Here is a 19,106-nt window from a genome sequence, read left to right on the forward strand (position 1 = left end):
TTGTTTTGATGACTAAGAATGAAGTTTGCTAGTTTTGAAGAAGTTTATGGTCTATGCTTCAACATGTGAATTGCTTGTTACGTTATCGTGAAAAGTTTTATGAGACGAACTACTTTTATGACATATATTGATGCTAGTAAAGGTGATTGAAAGTATCATTGATCAAACTTGTGCACATTCTAGCATTCACACTTCATAAGTTCTTTCTTTTATCATTTACCTACTCAAGGACGAGTAGGAATTAAGCTTGGGGATGCTGATACGTCTCCAATGTATCTATAATTTATGAAGCATTCATGCTATATTACTACGTGTTTTGAATGATTATGGGCTTTATTATACACTTTTATATTACTTTTGGGACTAACCTATTAACCGGAGGCCCAGCCCATATTGCTGTTTTATTGCATGTTTCAGTATTTTGAAGAAAAGGAATATCAAACAGAGTCCAAACGGAATGAAACCTTTGGCAGCGTGATTTTTTGGAAGAATATGATCCTGGAGACTTGGAGTCCACGTCAGAAGATCCTCGAGGAGGACACGAGATAGGAGGCTGCGCCCCCCTTACAGGGTGGCGGCCCCCTGTCTCGTGGGCCCCTCGAGCACCCCCAACCAACTTCTTTCGCCTATATAGTCCCACGTACCCTAAAAACATCCACGGAGAAGATAAATCGGGAGTTCCGCCACCACAAGCCTCTGTATCCACCAAAAACCTCTTGGGAACCCTTCCCGGCACCCTGCCGGAGGGGGAGTCCTTCACTGGTGGCCATCTTCATCATCCCGGCGCTCTCGATTACGAGGAGGGAGTAGTTCACCCTCGGGGCTGAGGGTATGTACCAGTAGCTATGTGTTTGATCTCTCTCTCTCTCGTGTTCTCTCTCGTGTTCCCTCTATGGAACGATCTTGATGTATCCCGAGCTTTGCTATTGTAGTTGGATCTTATGATGTTTCTCCCCCTCTACTCTCTTGTGATGAATTGAGTTTGCCCTATGAAGTTATCTTATCGGATTGAGTCTTTTATGAGAACACTTGATGTATGTCTTGCCGTGCTTATCTATGGTGACAATGGGATATCATGTGCCTCTTGATGTATGTTTTGGTGACCAACTTGCGGGTTCCGCCCATGAACCTATGCATAGGGGTTGGCACACGTTCTTGACTCTCCGGTAGAAACTTTGGGGCACTCTTTGAAGTACTTTGTGTTGGTTGAATAGATGAATTTGAGATTGTGTGACGCATATCGTATAATCATGCCCACGGATACTTGAGGTGACAATGGAGTATCTAGGTGACATTAGGGTTTTGGTTGATTTGTGTCTTAAGGTGTTATTCTAGTACGAACTCTTTTATATGTCGATCCGAAAGAATAACTTTGAGGTGGTTTCGTACCCTACCATAATCTCTACGTTTGTTCTCCGCTATCAGTGGCTTTGGAATGGCTCTTTGTTGCATGTTGAGGGCTTGTTATATGATCTATCTATGTTATTATTGTTGAGAGAACTTGCACTAGTGAGAGTATGAACCCTAGGCCTTGTTTCCTATCATTGCAATACCGTTTATGCTCACTTTTACCACTTGTTACCTTGCTGTTTTTATAATTTCAGATTACAATTACCTTTATCTACTATCTATTTTGCACTTGTATCACCATCTCTTCGCCGAACTAGTGCACCTATACAATCTACCATTGTATTGGGTGTGTTGGGGACACAATAGACTATTTGTTATTTGGTTGCAGGGTTGTTTGAGAGAGACCATCTTCATCCTATGCCTCCTATGGATTGATAAACCTTAGGTCATCCACTTGAGGGAAATTTGCTACTATCCTACAAACCTGTGCACTTGCAGGCCCAACAATGTCTAGAAGAAGAAGGTTGTGTAGTAGACATCAAGCAGCCACGTAAAACTCCCTGCAAAAACAAGTTAGACGTCCTCTACTTTGTTGTTGCAAGTTTTACATGGCTGCTATGGGCTGAGAAAAAACCGTTCTTACCTACGCATCAAAACCACAACGATATTTCATCAAGTTAGTGTTGTTTTAACCTTCTCAAGGACCGGGCGTAGCCACACTCAGTTCAACTAAAGTTGGAGAAACTGACACCCGCCAGCCACCTATGTGCAAAGCATGTCGGTAGAACCAGTCTCGCGTAAGTGTACGCGTAATGTCGTTACGGGCCGCTTCATCCAGCAATACCGCCGAACCAAAGTATGACATGCTGGTAAGCAGTATGACATGTATCGCCCACAACTCACTTGTGTTCTACTCGTGCATATAACATCTACGCATAAAACTGGCTCAGATGCCACTGTTGAGGAACGTGGTAATTTCAAAATTTTCCTACGCACACACAAGATCATGGTGATGCATAGCAACGAGAGGGAGAGTGTATCTTCATACCCTTGAAGATCGCTAAGCAGAAGCGTTTATCAACGCGGTTGATGTAGTTGTACGTCTTCACGATCCGACCGATCCAAGTACCAAACGCATGGCACCTCCGAGTTCTGCACACGTTCAACTCGATGACGTCCTCGCCTTCTCGATCCAGCAAGACAAGCGAAGTAGTAGATGAGGTCCGGCAGCACGATAGCGTGGTGACGGTGTTGGTGAAGAACAATCTCCGCAGGGCTTCGCCTAAGCACCACAGAAACTATGACGGGGGATAAACTAGAGGGGGCGGGGTTGCCGACACACGGATTGGTGTTTCTTGATGTGTATTTGGTGCTAGCCCTGATGATAAATTTTATTGTATGAGATGATCATGTTTTGTAACAAAGTTATCGGCAACTAGCAGGAGCCATATGGTTGTCGCTTTATTGTATGCAATGCAATAGCCCTGTAATTGCTTTACTTTATCACTAAGAGGTAGCGATAGTCGTAGAGGCAATAGGTGGTGAGGGAGTCCCGGACTAGGGGGTGTCCGGATAGCCGAACTATCATCATTGGTCGGACTCCAAGACTATGAAGATACAAGATTGAAGACTTCGTCCCGTGTCCGGATGGGACTTTCCTTGGCGTGGAAGGCAAGCTTAGCGATACGGATATGTAGATCTCCTACCTTTGTAACCGACTCTGTGTAACCCTAGCCCTCTCCGGTGTCTATATAAACCGGATGGCCTTAGTCCATAGGACGAACAACAATCATACCATAGGCTAGCTTCTAGGGTTTAGCCTCCTTGATCTCGTGGTAGATCTACTCTTGTAACCCACATCATCAATATTAATCAAGCAGGACATAGGGTTTTACCTCCATCAAGAGGGCCCGAACCTGGGTAAAAACATCGTGTCCCTCGTCTCCTGTTACCATCCGCCTAGACGCACAGTTCGGGACCCCCTACCCGAGATCCGCCGGTTTTGACACCGACATTGGTGCTTTCATTAAGAGTTCCTCTGTGTCGTCACCGATAGGCTAGATGGCTTCTTCGATCATCAACGACGATGCAGTCCAGGGTGAGACCTTCCTCCCCAGACAGATCTTCGTATTCGGTGGCTTCGCACTGCGGGCCAATTCACTTGGCCAGCTGGAGCAGATCGAAGGCTACGCCCCTGGTTTGGAAGTTTGAACTTCACGGCTGACATCCGCGGGGACTTGATCCTCGACGGATTCGAGCCACAGCCGAGCGTGCCGTACTGTCACGATGGGCATGATTTAGCTCTACAGCCGGACAGTACCCTGGAGGCCGCACTCGAACCCACTCCGATCTTCGACTCGGAGCCGGCTGCGCAGACCAAGGATGGATGGCTAGACACCACCTCGGGGGCTGCAACCTCTACGGCGATAGAGCCGAACACCAATCTTGTCCCCCATGAAGCTCGTGACTCTGAGGTGCCGGACTACGGACTTCCCGCGCCCCCTCTAGTCGAATCCGATTGGGCGCCGATCATGGAGTTCACCGCGGCGGACATCTTTCAACACTCACCTTTGGGCGACATCTTGAGTTCGCTAAAGTACCTCTCGTTATCAGGAGAGGCCTGGCCGGACTGCGGCCAGGACGGTTGGGATGCGGATGACGAAGAAATTCAGAGCCCACCCACCACCCACTTGGTAGCCACTGTCGACGACCTAACCGACATGCTAGATTACGACTCTGAGGACATCGACGGTATGGACGACGATGCTGGAGACGACCAAGAACCAGCGCCCACCGGGCACTGGAAAGCCACCTCTTCATACGACATATACATGGTGGATATCCCAAAGGATGGGAACGGCGAAGGAATAGCGGAGGATGATCCCTCCAAGAAACAGCCCAAGCGCTGGCGTCAGCGGCGCCGCTCTAAATCCCGCCATAGCAAGAATGAGGATTCCGGCACCGGAGACAATAATACACCGGATAGCGCCGAAGACAACCCACTCCAGCAAGGTCCAGCACAGGAGGAGGGGGACGCCAGCCCTCATGAGAGAGCGGCCGAAGAAGAGGTAGAGGACTATATGCCTCCCTCCGGAGATGAGGCAAGCCTCGATGACGATGAATTCGTCATGCCTGAGGATCCCGTCGAACAGGAGCGTTTCAAACGCAGGCTTATGGCCACGGCAAACAGCCTCAAGAAAAAGCAGCAACAGCTTAGAGCTAATCAAGATCTGCTAGCCAACAGATGGACCGAAGTCCTCGCGGCCAAAAAGCATGAACTCGAACGCCCCTCCAAAAGCTACCCCAAACGTAAGCTGCTCCCCCGATTAGAGGTGGAGGCATATGATCCCGCTTCACCAGGAGACAATACGGCTGATCGACCACCCCGTGGTCGCGACAGAGAGGCCTCAAGGCCCTTCACTAGACCCGTACCCCGGCATCGCTCGAAAAGCACAAGGCCACAGGGGAACACTCCGGACCTGCAAGACATATTGGAGGATAAGGCAAGACAATCAAGATCGATCTATGGATCACGTGGGAGCCCCACGATACGTGACGATCACCGTCACCCCGGACACAGTAAGTCCGGCCGGGCCGAACACAACAAACAAAGCTCTTTTGAGCTCCGTCGCGATATCGCCCAGTACAGAGGCGCCGCACACCCACTGTGCTTCACAGATGAGGTAATGGATCATCAAATCCCAGAAGGGTTTAAACCCGTCAATATTGAATCTTATGATGGCACAACAGACCCCGCGGTCTGGATTGAGGACTATCTCCTCCACATCCACATGGCCCGCGGAGACGATCTCCACGCCATCAAACATCTCCCACTCAAACTTAAAGGACCAGCCCGGCACTGGCTTAACAGCTTGCCAGCAGAGTCAATCGGGAGTTGGGAGGACCTGGAAGCCGCATTCCTCGATAACTTCCAAGGCACGTACATGCGACCACCAGATGCAGATGACCTAAGCCACATAATTCAGCAGCCAGACGAATCGGCCAGACAATTCTGGACACGATTCTTAACCAAGAAAAACCAAATCGCCGACTGTCCGGATGCCGAGGCCCTCGCGGCCTTCAAGCATAACATCTGCGATGAGTGGCTTGCCCGGCACCTGGGACAGGAAAAGCCTAAATCCATGGCAGCCCTTACATCACTCATGACCCGCTTCTGTGCGGGTGAGGACAGCTGGCTAGCACGCAGCAACAACCTCAACAAAAATTCTGGCAGTCCGGATATCAAGGACCATAGTGGTAGGTCGCGTCGCAACAAAAACAAACGCCGCATTAACGACAATAACAGTGAGGATAAGGCAGTCAATGCTGGATTCAGAGGCTCTAAACCTGGTCAACGGAAAAAGCCATTCAAAAGAACAACTCAGGGTCTGTCCAATTTGGACCGAATTCTCGACCGCTTGTGCCAGATACATGGCACCCCTGAAAAGCCAGCTCACCACACCAATAGGGACTGTTGGGTGTTCAAGCAGGCAGGCAAGTTAATTGCCGAAAACAGCGACAAGGGGCTACATAGCAACGACGAGGAAGAGACCCGACCGCCGAACAATAGAGGACAGAAGGGTTTCCCCCCACAGGTGTGGACGGTGAACATGATATATGCCACGCACATACCCAAAAGGGAGCGGAAGCATGCACTCAGGGATGTATACGCGATGGAGCCAGTTGCCCCGAAGTTCAATCCATGGTCCTCTTGCCCGATCACCTTTGACCGAAGGGACCACCCCACCAGCATTCGCCATGGTGGGTTCGCCGCATTGGTTCTAGACCCAATCGTCAACGGATTTCATCTCACCAGAGTCCTGATGGACGGCAGCAGCAGCCTAAACCTGCTTTATCAGGACACGGTGCACAAAATGGGCATAGACCCCTCAAGGATTAAACCTACCAAGACGACCTTTAAAGGCGTCATACCAGGTGTAGAAGCCAATTGTACAGGCTCAGTTACACTGGAAGTGGTCTTCGGATCCCCGGATAACTTCTGAAGCGAGGAGTTAATCTTCGACATAGCCCCGTTCCGCAGCGGCTATCATGCCTTGCTCGGACGTACCGCGTTCGCAAAGTTCAACGCGGTGCCGCACTACGCATACCTCAAGCTCAAGATGCCAGGCCCTAGAGGAGTCATCACGGTCAACGGAAACACTGAACGGTCCCTCCAAACGGAGGAACATACAACGGCTCTCGCGGCAGAAGTACAAAGCAGCCTTTTAAGGCAATTCTCGAGTCCGGCTGCCAAGCGGCCGGACACAGCTAAGCGTGCCCGGAGTAACCCACAACACGACCACCTGGTACGTTCGGAGCACGCATAGTAGTGCGGCCTCAACCCCAGCCCCTGTAAAACATTAAGACAGACCCTTCGCGTACTCCATTACGCCCTGAAGATACCATGGGCATGGGGCAAGGGGCTCGACCACGATAAGCCCAGACTGCGGCTCAACCGCACCAGGGGCTCTTAAGTGTGTCGTTTCTTTTTCTTTTCCTTTTATTTTTTACCTACAGGACTCCGTTCGTCAGAGGCCCTGTCCGGCAGCAGACACGCCAAACCCACGATGCAACAGCCAGGGAAGGAGAAAGGCTACAACGAAAATCCAGGTGGTCTCCATCTTGAGTATTAAATATGTTTTATGCATTATTCCGTAGCCTACCCCTGGAGGGGGACATGTTAAATAGTCCCATCCCTTGCTTACCGCACCACTTGTATCGTCCTGCACTTATAGCAGTTTTTTTATTGAATAAAGCAATGCAGCACATTTTTGCTTCTAATTGCATTTCTTTCTTACACATATGTTAATCTATGACATGTTGCATCCGTACGTTTTGGTACGGCTAAATACACCAGGGGCTTATGTTTCCCGCGTTATGGTGTGATAAGTCCGAACACTTTCACAAGTGCGGCACCGCGAACTTATAGCATTATATGCATCGGCTCCGAATCATGTTCTTGGGTCAATAGTTGGGTTTTCTCGGCTCCCATGTTTTGGTACCTTACGTTCCGTCTTATCGGCTACGGTAGCACTGGGAGAACCACTGCGATTGCGCCCCAGCTGAGCTGGGTTAACGCCTCAGTGGAGAAAGCTAAAACTGACCGTCATGATGAGGTGGGAGCTAGTCGCTGTTCGAGAGTTTCTTTGTGAGTCCCTAAAGACTTATGTCGCTTCGAGCAAGGAGCCGGATTCTGTCCGGCCAAGCCGTGGATAGCGCCCCAAATTCGGCCTTCCGAAAACTAGGGGCTTCGCCGAAATTTAAAATTATAGAATTCTATGGCTAAGTGAGAGTGTTCAAGCATTATAAGTCCGGTTGCCTTGTTCGTTGTGTTGAGCGCCTCCCTAGATGGACCCAAAAATGGGAACAAGAGCGCTCAAGTTTATCCCGAACACTCCAGCACTCGTGGCATGGGGGCTGAAGCCGATGACTTGCCATCTCTCAGATTTGATAAACAGCCGCACAGAAGGTAATATTTTAAATTAACAAGTGTTGCTTCGCGCATATGAACTTAGTTTTCGGCGCACAGGATAACAAAACGTGAGTCTACTCAAAAACTTCTTCTTTGGAGCACTCACCCGCAATAATGCGGGCGCCCTTCAGCACACTCCTATAATACATCTCGGGCGTGCGATGCTCCTTGCCCTCTGGTGGGGGGTCCGTCACAAGCTTCTGGGCATCCATCTTGCCCCAGTGCACCTTTGCGCGGGCAAGGGCCCGACGGGCACCTTCAATATAGGCGGAGTGCTTCATGACTTCAACCCACGGGCACGCATCCACCAGCCGCCGCACCAGGCCGAAGTAGCTCCCAAGCATGGCCTCCTTAGGCCACAGCCGAACTATGAGGCCCTTCATGGCTTGTTCGGCCGCCTTGTGGAGCTCGACCAGCTGCTTCAGCTGGTCGCTAAGGGGCACCGGATGTTCGGCCTCAGCATACTGAGACCAGAAGACCTTCTCCGTTGAGCTCCCCTCCTCGGCCCGGTAGAATGCGGCAGCATCGGACACGCTGCGAGGAAGATCTGCGAACGCTCCTGGAGAGCTCTGAATTCGGGTAAGCAACAGGTAATTAACACTCACATGCTTACTTTGCATGAAAAATGCCTTACTCGCTGCTATTTTCTTTACCGCCTCGATCTCCTGGAGGGCCTTGTAGGCTTCGGCCTTAGCGGCTTTGGCACTCTCAAGAGCCGTTGCAAGCTCAGACTCTCGAGTCTTCGAGTCACGCTCTAGGCTCTCATGTTTCCTCACGAGATCCTGGAGCTCTTGCTGTACCTCCGCCACCCGCGCCTCCTGTTTCTCTCGCTCGGTGCGCTCCGCAGCCGCATTGCGTTCGGCCGCGGCCACCGCCTCCTTCAGGGTCGCCACCTCGTTAGTGGCCCCTGCAATACCCCAGTTATCCTTGTCATTTTTCTTGCAACCAAATCCTTTTCTGTAAGGTACAATTTTCATAAGGTATTACTCTCCTTCTTTTTCCTCGAGCTGCTTCTTGGCATGGCCGAGCTCGTTCTCGGACCGCTGGAGGTTTTCCTTCAAAGTTTTGACCTCCGCAGTCAGTGCGGCAGAGGTCAGCAGCACAGCCTGCAATCCCATATTGACATATTTTCATGACTCCTGCGTTTATCTTTCTAAAGATCCTCAGTCCGGCTTTTCTTTCCGAACACCGAACCGAGCATCAGGCGCTACTGTCTATGCGGTACCATTTTACATATATTGAAATTCTTACCTCAAAGCCTGTTAGAAGGCTGCTGCAGGCTTCGGTCAGCCCGTTCTTGGCGAGCTGAACTTTCTGAATCACCGCACTCATAACAGTGCGGTGTTCCTCTTCAATAGAGGCGCTATTGAGCGCCTCTAGCAAATTATTCGGCACCTCCGGTTGGACGGAGGTAGCCAGTGTCGCGGTCTTGCCCTTCTTACGAAGGGGTCGCCCGCCGGACTCAGGAGCCACTATGGGTTCCGGGGCTGAGTTCGGTGCAAAGTTCGGGAGGTTGTCCTGCGACACCTCCGGGGCCCTCTCCTCCTGGCGGGTCCCTTCCTGGGATCCCACCTCGGCATCGTCCGCATCACGGGGGGTGGAGGCAGTCGGAAGAGAATCCATATCCGACGCCCCTAAGGACCCGCTCGGCGAAGTGGGGAGATCATCCTTAGGCGGACTGCAGGGTTGTATGCGGCATTAGAAAGGCATAATGTGGCGGAAAATGAAAACCTTGAAGTTATTCGGGAGTCCGGATACTTACGATCTCGCCAGAGGCTTGGCCCTTGGAGGCCAGTCCTCGTCGTCGTCACTGGCGTTGGCGGAACAGTCCGGGGGAAGAGTTTTTCCCCTCTTGGACCCTTCGGCCTCCCTTGTTGGGGAGGCCTTCCTTTTCTTCCCTCCCCCCGCTGGGGGAGAGGCTTTCTTCTTCTCCTCCTCGCCTTGGTGGGAGGAGTCGGCCTCGGATTCATCGTCCGATAGCACCTGAAAACAGGAACTCTTCCGAGTTCCCGTGGCCTTCTTCTTGGCCTTCTTCTCTGGCACCACGTGGGGTGCCGGAGCCAGCAGCCCCGTTAGACGGGCGTCAGCTGGGTCCTCTGGCAATGGGGTTGGACAGATAGCATGTGCGCCCTTCTTCAGCCAGTCCTATCAAAGGAAAGGGAGTTTAGATCCCGCATAGAGTCAAACCATGAATAACAAGCGTCCCGTAAAGGACAATATCACTTACATCGTCAACTGGACGCTGCGAGCTGAATCCGCGATCTTCGGTAGCGGATGCGGGAGCCTCGGCACCCTTGAACAGCACCTTCCAGACCTCTTCGTATGTAGTGTCGAAGAGCCCATTCAAAGTCTGGTGCTGCGCTGGATCGAACTCCCACATGTTGAAGCCCCGTCGTTGGCACGAGAGAATCCGGCGGATGAGCATGACCTGGACTATGTTGACAAGCTTGAGCTTCTTGTCCACCAGCTTCTGGATACAGGCTTGGAGTCCGGTCAGCTCCTCCGAATCCCCCCAGATCCGGCCACTCTCTTTCCAGGAGGTGAGCCGTGTAGGGATACCGGATCTGAATTCGGGGGCCGCTGCCAAATCAGGGTCACGCGGCTCGGTGATGTAGAACCACCCCGATTGCCACCCCTTAATGGTTTCCATGAAAGTACCCTCCAGCCACGTAACGTGGGACATCCTACCCACCATGGCGCCTCCGCTTGGCTGCCCTTCACAACCTTCGGCTTGACACTGAAGGTCTTGAGCCACAAGCCGAAGTGGGGCTGGATGCAGAGGAAGGCCTCACACACGACGATAAATGCCGAGATGTTGAGGATAAAATTCGGGGCCAGATCATGGAAATCTAGGCCGTAGTAGAACATGAGCCCCCGGACAAAGGGATGAAGTGGGAAGCCCAGTCCGCGGAGGAAATGGGGAAGGAATACTACCCTCTCATGGGGCCTAGGGGTGGGGATGAGCTCTCCCTCGTCGGGAAGCCGATGCGCGATGTCGCTGGACAAGTATCCGGCGCTGCGCAGCTTCTGGATATGCCCCTCCGTGATGGAGGAGGCCATCCACTTGCCTCCCGCTCCGGACCTATTGGGAGAAGGTTGAGGTGAGATGTGCGGGCTTGGGCGTTAGAGCTCGAGTTCGCAGAGATGGATAAGCCAAGGAGGAAGAAGGCGCAGGTAAAAAGGTTGGATCTTTATCCCCTTATATGGGCGGATGGAAACATGCATCCCCGCCGGCCTGATAAAACTCGCTTATCTCCCAAGCGCCGCAATCAATGGCGCGGTTGGGTTACCCACGTCTGTATTGATGGGAATCCCGGAATAAGGGGAACACGATCTTTGCTTCGACAAGACGTGCCAAAGAAACCGCCTCGCTAAACGCGCTGAGATGGAACAATAAAAACAATTTGAAGGCTTGGTAGTGGTGTGACGTTACGCCACAAAATACGTCAGCAGATTGAACTTGTGTAATACTATTCTCTCTACGGTTGTATGTGGAATTTATTTTGCAGAGCCGGACACTATCCTGGTGGTCACAATCTTCTATAAATTATTTGGAGGAGGAACCCGCCTTGCAATGCCGAAGACAACATGCGCGCCGGACTCGTCGTCATTGAAGCCTGGTTCAGGGGCTACTGAGGGAGTCCCGGACTAGGGGGTGTCCGGATAGCCGAACTATCATCATCGGCCGGACTCCAAGACTATGAAGATACAAGATTGAAGACTTCGTCCCGTGTCCGGATGGGACTTTCCTTGGCGTGGAAGGCAAGCTTGGCGATACGGATATGTAGATCTCCTACCTTTGTAACCGACTCTGTGTAACCCTAGCCCTCTCCGGTGTCTATATAAACCGGATGGCCTTAGTCCATAGGACGAACAACAATCATACCATAGGCTAGCTTCTAGGGTTTAGCCTCCTTGATCTCGTGGTAGATCTACTCTTGTAACCCACATCATCAATATTAATCAAGCAGGACGTAGGGTTTTACCTCCATCAAGAGGGCCCGAACCTGGGTAAAAACATCGTGTCCCTCGTCTCCTGTTACCATCCGCCTAGACGCACAGTTCGGGACCCCCTACTCGAGATCCGCCAGTTTTGACATCGACAGGTGGCGAAACGACAACGATGCTACGATGAAGATCAAGGTGTCGCACCGGTGACGATGGTGATCATGATGGTGCTTCGAAGATGGTGATCACAAGCACAAGATGATGATGGCCATATCATATCACTTATATTGATTGCATGTGATGTTTATCCTTTATGCATCTTATTTTGCTTTGATTGACGGTAGCATTATAAGATGATCTCTCACTAAATTTCAAGGTATAAGTGTCTCCCTGAGTATGCACCGTTGCGAAAGTTCTTCGTGCTGAGACACCACGTGATGATTGGATGTGATAGGCTCTATGTTCAAATACAACGGGTGCAAAACAGTTGCACACGCGGAATACTCAGGTTAAACTTGACGAGCCTTGCATATACATATATGGCCTCGGACACTGAGACTGAAAGGTCGAGCGTGAATCATATAGTAGATATGATCAACATAGTTATGTTCACCATTGAAAACTACTCCATCTCACGTGATGATCGGACATGGTTTAGTTGATTTGGATCACGTGATCACTTAGATGATTAGATGGATGTCTATCTAAGTGGGATTTCTTAAGTAATATGATTAATTGAACTTTAATTTATCATGAACTTAGTCTTGATAGTATTTTGCAAATTATGTTGTAGATCAATAGCTCGCGTTGTTGCTTCCCTATGTTTATTTTTGATATGTTCCTAGAGAAAAACTATGTTGAAAGATGTTAGTAGCAATGATGTGGATTAGATCCGTGATCTGAGGTTTATCCTCATTGTTGCACAAAAGAATTATGTCATTGATGCACCGCTAGGTGATAGACCTATTGCAGGAGCAGATGCAGACGTTATGAACGTTTGGCTGGCTCAATATGATGACTACTTGATAGTTTAGTGCACCATGCTTAACGGCTTAGAATCGGAACTTCAAAGGCGTTTTGAACGTCATGGACCATATGAGATGTTCCAAAAGTTGAAGTTAATATTTCAAGAAAATACCCGAGTTGAGAGATATGAAGTCTCCAACAAGTTCTATAGCTAAAAGATGGACGAGAATTGCTCAACTAGTGAGCATGTGCTCAGATTGTCTGGGTACTACAATCGCTTGAATCAAGTGGGAGTTAATCATCCAGATAAGATAGTGATTGACAGAGTTCTCTAGTCACCATCACCAAGTTACTAGAACTATAGTATGCAAGGGATGACGAAAACGATTCCCGAGCTCTTCATGAAGTTAAAATCAACGAAGGTAGAAATCAAGAAAAGAACATCAAGGGTTGATGATTGGCAAGACCACTAGTTTCAAGAAAAGGGCAAAGGGAAAGAAAGGGAACTTCAAGTAGAATGACAAGCAAGTTGTCACTCCCGCGAAGAAGACCAAAGCTGTACCAAAGCCTGAAACTTAGTGCTTACACTGCAAAGGAAATGGTCACTGGAAGCGAAAATGCCCTGAATATTTGGTTGATAAGAAGGATGGCAATGTGAACAAGGGTATATTTGATTATTGATGTGTGCCTTACTAGTGTTTATAGTAGCCCCTGAGTATTTGATACTTGTTCGGTTGCTAAGCTTAGTAACTCGAAGCATGAGTTACAGAATAAACAGAGACTAGTTGAGGGGGAAGTGACGATGAGTGTTGGAAGTAGTTCCAAGATTGATATGATCATTATCAGACACTCCCTATACTTTCGGGATTAGTGTTAAACCTAAATAAATGTTATTTGGCGCTTGCGTTGAGCATGAATATGATTTGATCATGTTTATTGCAATATGGTTATTCATTTAAAGTCAGAGAATAATTGGTGTTCTGTTTACGTGAATAAAACCTTCAATGGTCATACACCCAATGAAAATAGTTTGTTGGATCTCGATCGTAGTTATACACACATTCATAATGTTGATGCCAAAAGATGCAGAGTTAATAATGATAGTGCAACTCATTTTTGGAACTGCCGTTTAGGTCATATCGGTGTAAAGCGCATGAAGAAACTCCATAAAGATTGATTTTCAGAATCACTTGGTTATGAATCATTTGATGCTTGCGAACCGTGCCTTTTGGGCTAGATGACTAAAACTCCGTTCTCTGGAACAATGGAATGAGCTACTGACTTGTTGGAAATAATACATGCTGATGTATGCAGACCAATGAGTATTAAGGCTCGTGGCGGGTATCATTATTTTCTGACCTTCACAGATGATTTGAGCAGATATGGGTATATGTACTTGATGAAACATAAGTCTGAAACAGTTGAAAGGTTCAAAGAATTTCAGAGTGAAGTGGAAAATCATTGTAACAAGAAAATAAAGTTTCTGCAATCTGATCGTGGAGATGAATATTTGAGTTATGAGTTTGGCCTTCAGTTAAAATAATGTGGAATAGTTTCACAAACTCATGCCACCTGGAACACCACAGTGTAACAGTGTGTCCGAACGTCATAACTGCACTTTATTTGATATGGTGCGATCAATGATGTCTCTTACCGATTTACCAATATCGTTTTGGGGTTATGCATTAGAGATAGTTGCATTCACGTTAAATAGGGCACCATCTAAATCCGTTGAGACGACACCGTATGAACTATGGTTTAGCAATAAACCTAAGCTGTCGTTTCTTAAAGTTTGGAGTTGCGATGCTTATGTGAAAAAGTTTCAACCTGATAAGCTCAAACCCAAATCGGAGAAACGCATCTTCATAGGGTACCCAAAGGAGACTGTTGGGTACACCTTCTAATCACAGATCCGAAGGCAGTATATTTGTTGCTAATGGATCCTTTCTAGATAAGGAGTTTCTCTCGAAAGAAGTGAGTGGGAGAAAAGTAGAACTTGATGAGGTAATAGTACCTTCTCCCGAATTGGAAAATAGTTTATCACTGAAATCAGTTCCAGTGATGCCTACACCAATTAGTGAGGAAGCTAATGATGATGATCATGAAACTTCAAATCAAGTTACTATCCGCACCAGAGTGCTACAGTAATCCTATTCTGGAAGTCATGTTACTAGACCATGATAAACCTACGAACTATGCGGAAGCGATGTTGAGCCCAGATTCCATGAAATGGTTTGAGGCCATGAAATCTGAGATGGGATCCATGTATGAGAACAAAGTGTGGACTTTGGTGGACTTGCCCGATGATCGGTAAGCCATAGAGAACAAATGGATCTTCAAGAGGAAGACGAACACTGATAGTAGTGTTACTATATACAAAGCTAGACTTGTTGCGAAAGGTTTTCGACAAGTTCAAGGGGTTGACTACGATGAGACCTTATCACCCGTAGCGATGCTTAAGTCTATCTGAATCATGTTAGCAATTGCCGCATTTTATGATTATGAAATTTGGCAAATGGATGTCAAAACTGCATTCCTGAATGGAGTTCTGGAAGAAGAGTTGTATATGATGCAACCAGAAGGTTTTGTCGATCCTAAAGGTGCTAAGAAAGTGTGCAAGCTCCAGCGATCCATTTATGGACTGATGCAAGCCTCTCAGAGTTGGAATAAACGCTTTGATAAGCATATGGTTTTATACAGACTTCTGGAGAAGCCTGTAATTACAAGAAAGTGAGTGGGAGCTCTGTAGCATTTCTGATATTATATCTGGACGACATATTGTTTATTGGAAATGATATAGAATTTCTGGATAGCATAAAAGGATACTTGAATAAAAGTTTTTCAATGAAAGACCTCGGTGAAGCTGCTTACACATTGAGCATCAAGATCTATAGAGATAGATCAAGACGCTTGATAAGATTTTTCAATCAGTACATATCTTGATAAGTTTTTGAAGTAGTTCAAAATGGAAAAGTCAAAGAAGGAGTTCTTTCCTGTGTTGCAATGTGTGAAGTTGAGTAAGACTCAAAACCTGACCATGGCAGAAAATAGAAAGAGAATGAAAAGTCATTCCCTATGCCACAGTCATAGGTTCTATAAAGTATGCTATGTTGTGTACCAAACCTATTGTATACTTTGTTCTGAGTTTGCCAAGGGAGTACAATTTTGATCTAAGAGTAGATCACTGGACAGCGGTCAAGAATATCCTTAGTGAGGACTAAGGAAATATTTCTCTATTATGGAGGGGATAAAAGAGCCCGTCGTAAAGAGTTACATCGGTGCAAGACCGATACAGATGACTCTAAGCCTCAATTTGGATACATATTGAAAGTGGGAGCAATTAGCTAGAGTAGCTCCGTGCAGAGTATTGTAGACATAGAATATTTGCAAAATACATACGGCTTTGAATGTAACAGACCCGTTGACTAAACTTCTCTCACGAGCAAAACATGATCATACCTTAGTACTCTTTGGGTGTTAATCACATAATGATGTGAACTAGATTATTAACTCTAGTAAACCCTTTGGGTGTTGATCACATGATGATGTGAACTATGGGTATTAATCACATACAAATGTGAATATTGGTGTTAAATCACATGGTGATGTGAACTAGATTATTGACTCTAGTGCAAGTGGGAGACTGAAGGAAATATGCCCTGGAGGCAATAATAAAGTTATTATTTATTTCCTTATTTCATGATAAATGTTTATTATTCATGCTAGAATTTTATTAACCGGAAACGTAATACATGTGTGAATACATAGACAAACATAATGTCACTAGTATGCCTCTACTTGACTAGCTCGTTGATCAAAGATGGTTGAGTTTCCTAGCCATAGACATGAGTTGTCATTTGATTAACGGGATCACATCATTAGGAGAATGATGTGATTGACTTGACCCATTCCGTTAGCTTATCACTTGATCGTTTAGTATGTTGCTATTGCTTTCTTCATGACTTATACATGTTCCTATGACTATGAGATTATGCAACTCCCGTTTACCGGAGGAACACTTTGTGTGCTACCAAATGTCACAACGTAACTGGGTGATTATAAAGGTTCTCTACAGGTGTCTCTGAAGGTACTTGTTGAGTTGGCGTATTTCAAGATTAGGATTTGTCACTCCGATTGTCGGAGAGGTATCTCTAGGCCCTCTCGGTAATGCACATCACTATAAGCCTTGCAAGCAATGTGACTAATGAGTTAGTTGCGGGATGATGCATTACATAACGAGTAAAGAGACTTGCCAGTAACGAGATTGAACTAGGTATTGAGATACCGACGATCGAATCTCGGGCAAGTAACATACCGATGATAAAGGGAACAAATGTATGTTGTTATGCGGTTCGAACGATAAAGATCTTCATAGAATATGTAGGATCCAATATGGGCATCCAGGTTCCGCTATTGGTTATTGACAAGATAAATTTCTCGGTCATGTCTACATAGTTCTCGAACCCATAGGGTCCGCACGCTTAACGTTCATTGACGATATAGTATTACATGAGTTATGTATGTTGGTGACCGAATGTTGTTCAGAGTCTCGAATGAGAGCACGGACATGACGAGGAACTCCGGAATGGTCCGGAGATGAAGTTTAATATATGGGATAATGTGGTTTGGTCTCCGGAAGGGTTCCGGAATTCACCAGAAGGGGTTCCGGATGTTTCCCGAAATGTTTCGGAGAACACATTATTTGGGCCAAAGGGGAAAGCCCACAAGGTTTTTGGAAAGCGCAAAAGGATGTTTTGTGGAGTCCACGGGCCATGTTGGAAATATGCCCTAGAGGCAATAATAAATTAGTTATTATTATCATATTTCCTTATTCATGATAATCGTTTATTATCCATGCTAGAATTGTATTGATAGGAAACTCTGATACATGTGGGATACATAGACAACACCATGTCCCTAGTAAGCCTCTAGTTGACTAGCTCGTTGATCAATAGATGGTTACAGTTTCCTGACCATGGACATTGGATGTCGTTGATAACAGGATCACATCATTAGGAGAATGATGTGATGGACAAGACCCAATCCTAAGCCTAGCACAAGATCGTGTAGTTCGTATGCTAAAGCTTTTCTAAATGTCAAGTATCTTTTCCTTAGACCATGAGATTATGCAACTGCCGGATACCGTATGAATGCTTTGGGTGTACCAAACGTCACAACGTAACTGGGTGGCTATAAGGTGCACTACGGGTATCTCCGAAAGTGTCTGTTGGGTTGGCACGAATCGAGACTGGGATTTGTCACTCCGTGTGACGGAGAGGTATCTCTGGGCCCACTCGGTAGGACATCATCATAATGTGCACAATGTGATGAAGGAGTTGATCACGGAATGATGTGTTACGGAACGAGTAAAGAGACTTGTCGGTAACGAGATTGAACAAGGTATCGGGATACCGACGATCGAATCTCGGGCAAGTACTATACCGGTAGACAAAGGGAATTGTCTACGGGATTGATTGAATCCTTGACATCGTGGTGAAGCCCTGCTTGGCGCAGCCCTACCCCTCTCCCTCCTCGTCTCTTGCGATGCTTGGCGAAGCCCTGCTGGAGTGCCACGCTCCTCCACCACCACCACGCCGTCGTGCTGCTGCTGGACGGAGTCTTCCCCAACCTCTCCCTCTCCCCTTGCTGGATCAAGGCACGGGAGACGTCATCGGGCTGCACATGTGTTGAACGCGGAGGCGCCGTTGTTCGGCGCTTAGATCGGAATCAACCACGATCTAAATCGCTACGAGTATGACTCCTTCATCCGCGTTCTTGTAATGCTTCCGCTTAGCGATCTACAAGGGTAGGTAGATGCACTCCCCTTCCCCTCGGTGCTAGATTACTCCATAGATTGATCTTGGTGATGCGTAGAAAATTTTAAATTTCTGCTACGATCCCCAACAGTGGTATCACAGCTAGGTCTATGCGTAGTTTCTATGCACGAGTAGAACACAAGTTGTTGTGGGCGTCGATTTTGTCAATTTACTTGCCGTTACTAGTCTTATCTTGATTCGGCGGCATCGTGGGATGAAGCGGCCCGGACCGACCTTACACGTACTCTTACATGAGACAGGTTCCACCGACTGACATGCACTAGTTGCATAAGGTGGCTAGCGGGTGTCTGTCTCTCCCACTTTAGTCGGATCGGATTCGATGAAAAGGGTCCTTATGAAGGGTAAATAGAAATTGGCATATCACGTTGTGGTTTTGGCGTAGGTAAGAAACGCTCTTGCTAAGAAACCTATAGCAGCCACGTAAAAAATTTACAACAACAATTAGAGGACGCCTAACTTGTTTTTGCAGCATATGCCATGTCAGATGATATGGCCAAAAGGATGTGATGAATGATATATATGTGATGTATGAG

Source organism: Triticum dicoccoides, chromosome 4B (genome assembly GCF_002162155.2).
Source record: "Triticum dicoccoides isolate Atlit2015 ecotype Zavitan chromosome 4B, WEW_v2.0, whole genome shotgun sequence".
NCBI classification, from domain to species: Eukaryota; Viridiplantae; Streptophyta; class Magnoliopsida; order Poales; family Poaceae; genus Triticum; species Triticum dicoccoides.